Below are 4,044 nucleotides of genomic sequence, written 5' to 3'. Positions count from 1 at the left end.
TGAGTTTGTGATGCTGTGATATAAAGAAAATTCTATTAGTGATTTGAATTAATCCTGTTTAATCCAATCAATTTTAGCAAATGTAATGTACCCAAAAATTATTAATTTGCAACGATACTTTAGTGAGTTAGAGCAACTGCTACCGAGAGGCAGTCAATCACTCATTCACTAAACCAAGACATTCTTGACTTAAACACTAGTCCCAGAATAACTCTTGTTCCTATAGTGTTTTTAGTTATCGTTATTTTGGTCAAGAATATACTAACTCTTAGTAATTCTTCGTAAGTGTGACCGCCATTTTAAGACCTCAAAGATCGGTCTCAACAATGCTATCGAATGAAAAAGTCAAAGTTGGGAATGGATCTAAGAAATCCTATCCATTTCTGGAGTTTGCGTTGTTTCGACTCCCATGTTACGACCCTCCGAATGGATAGTTGCTCTAGGGCAAGATGCAGGCGGAACATGGGAATCTCACGGTGCAACCTAGTGGTGGAGACCATAGGACGTGTTGATATACTTCCTTCTCCCACTTACTATAAATACTTTCTCTATTCACTTTGTTATTGACTCATGCAAATACCTTTCGAATGGAGGACGCTCCCAGGGCGACACGAGGCCGAGCATGAATCTCACGGTGTGAATTTTTCAGAGAGCGTGAAAAGGAAAACAATGTATCTTATATACCTTTTTCCTCCCACTAAGTATTTTAGACAGTTGGGTATACTCATTACTTAAGTATATTCCGGCTAATTAAATATAACCTAAGTCTAGGTGATTTTTCCAAAACTTACATCACTCAAGCATGCTCATAAAACTGGGCTAACTAAGCTCAAGTACTGGTCCGATCTCTAGGTAGTAGGTGTTCCGTAAACCGTCAACTTAAGTACCTCCAGCCTTAGACAAGATCGTGCCAGGTGAGCTTTCTCGTAACCACAATTTTGTAAGACATCGACCTATTTTAACTTTTAAAATTGATCGTGCTCGGTTCTTAACCCTAAGTGAGCATGCACTTATCTTTATTATAGATTTAACGTCTATCTCGTTTTATGACGTTGAAAATAACCTATAACATGCATCTAACATGCTTTATATAACAATTATATAATCATCCATTCCATGCAATAATATAACAATTTATATCTATTACTCATGGAACCCTAAACATGCATACTATACATTATAACACTTATAACATACTTGGAATGCATGAAACATGCTTAGCCTATGGTGGGATTTTAAATCTATATGACATACTTTATGCATATACATTTTCTATTTAATTAAACCATACATTCATAATGCATAATTAATTAAACACGCTAAAGTGGATTGGTTTTGGCATTTTAAAACAAACAATTAACTAAATTATTACATTAATAATTAAAAACAACTTGAACCGCTCCCGAGGATCACAAACTTGAAAACTAATTCCCTTCTTGAATAATCTTAAAAATCTAGCATTTTAAACCCTTTAAAATTAAATTTAATAGATTACTCAAAATTCTAATCATATTAGAACAAATCATAATCATATTAGGTAAATATCATACATTCAATTTAAGAAATAAATATCCTAATTTAATTTCCAAGCATAACAATTATACTAGAATGCATAAAGAAAATACATCCTAATTAAGAAATCATCTTATTTCTATAAGAAAACAACCTAATAAAAAAATTTCAAATATAATATTTATATTTAAAAAAACAATTAAAATGCATGATTATGCTTAACCTATAATGAGATTTTAAACTAAATGACATACCAGATGCATTTATTCAATCAATTTAAAACATAGAACATATGCATAATTAAATTTAAAAAAAAAATCAAAATTGACCGGTATATCTGGCATATCCTAGAAATTGAAAATGAATTAAATTACAATAATTTAGATGGAAGACATATCTTGATGTTCAAGATCTTTTATGTTTGGAACAATTCAAAATTTAATAAAACTAGATTTTAAGATCTTTCCTATGGTAACCAATTCCAAATCTAATAAAATTAGGGTTCGAGATTTTGTCGATTGATGGTGTTAATATAACACATGCAGAAGCAATTTGGATCTTAGGCACTTTTAGAACATAAATTATAGTAAATAACTACCATGTTCATGAGTATTAAAACTTAATGAGTTTGAATACTAACCTTTTGTAGTTCAAATTCCTTTTTCCTCACGAACAGGTTTTGAACCACCACTAGTGTCTTCTCCACTATCCTACGGCCTTAGAACGGGATTGTGGAATCCGGTGCGTGACTAAACTTGGGAGGGATTTTGTATATATGAAGAGAGTGTTTGTGAGAGGTTTTTCTCAAGGTTTTTCACCAAGAAGAAGAAGACCTTCCATGTACCATGATCACTCTATTTAAAGAGTCATGTTTGCATGTTCATCCAAATTTGAGATCACCAAATTTTGACACTCAAAATTCCACTCAAATGTTTGGGATTATGTGGCAAGCATGCATGTTTGAGTTAACCAAATTTTGACACTCAAAATTCCACTCAAACGTGTGGGGTTATTTGGGAAGCATGCAAGTCTGGTTAAACCAAATTTTGACACCTCAAAATTCCACTAACATGGATTTTTCCATTAAATGAAGTCAACATTTTACATTTCTTCATTTTAATTCAACAATTAATTTGAATAATTAATTTCAAATTAAAGTAACCTTAAATGATTAATTAAACTATTTAATTAATATTTAATATTAATTCAAATGCCAATCCCAATCAATTCCGACACATAATTTGATTAAGATATTTAAATCTTATTTAAATATCTCAGATTCTCTCTTTTTGTTTAATTCCTAAATAAAACAAAAATGCGGTTAAATATATCGTATATATGTAGCGTATATTCCCTAATTTGAATTCGAACACTTCGAACTCACTCGTCACACTGTTCTATGGTTTAGTCCGATATGAGCTAGCAGAGGGACCTAATGGACCTATAGATCATGGGCTCCAACGATCCAAGATTAACCGGTTAAACTCATTAACCATGTTAACCAACACTCGTTAACTACTAGGACACTCCACTATAGACTAGTAGTTGCACTCCCCTCACTATAGATATATTTCTGTCCATTTGATATAACCATGATTAGTAAGTCGATCCTTCACAGGTTGTTCATAACTAGAGCTGGGTCAATTTACCGTTTTACCCCTAAAGTTACTTCTTGTTCCTTATGTCTCACTGATCCTCTAATGAACAATTGGTTTGTGGTCCAACAAGTAAACCAAATCCCTCTCAGGCCAATGAGAGGGTGGGGCCCCTTGTTCAATACCTGGAGTTAGTGCTTAAGGGAACTACCTCTCTTCTATCCCTGAAAGTTGGTAGGAGTGAATTCCATCTTGCACCCCTCGTCCTTAGCCATTCACCCAGTCTTACCCCTGAAATGGGAGGCCTATTGAGTCGGCGAACTAGAGCCACTCTCACCCATGCAAATCTAAGGATAATTCCGAATAAACAGGAGTTTATGGTTAGCTCAGGATTAAAACTGAGTTACCTAGCTTATCGAATGAAAAGAAAATCAGTCTCAACAGTAAACGACATTATAAAGTGAGAGTGGTTTTACAAAACAATATTACATATATCTTATATATGAGAAATCAATTACCCACTATACTACTTTTAATTCAAAATAAAAATCAACAGGCTCTATACCAATGGAAGGGAACGAACTCTTCAATGTTCCCCCAATCTTGTTCATTCGTTACATGAACTAGGCATATGTAAATATACATTTTGATTCTCGCTTCGAGTTTATCACATTGCTTGTAAAGTTTTAAACTCGCACAATTTTTTTTGTAACTGTTTTTTCTATTAGTTGTTCTTTCATTTTCATGCATTGCATAGTGTATTTGAGTCACTCTCAATCTTTCGATGCCTCAAAATTCGGGGTGTAACAAAATAGGTCTCTTAGGTATGTATTTCATAATACAATTTTACATACAATGTCTATCCTAGTCGTTTTTCTTTTTCCCTTTCATAAAGTTAACATGGAATAAAAAACCTAAGATTTAGTGTTCGAGTATT

The sequence above is a fragment of the Cucurbita pepo genome, chromosome 12, assembly GCF_057944985.1.
Source record: "Cucurbita pepo subsp. pepo isolate OVF chromosome 12, ASM5794498v1, whole genome shotgun sequence".
NCBI classification, from domain to species: domain Eukaryota; kingdom Viridiplantae; phylum Streptophyta; class Magnoliopsida; order Cucurbitales; family Cucurbitaceae; genus Cucurbita; species Cucurbita pepo.
This window is presented reverse-complemented; position numbering follows the sequence as displayed.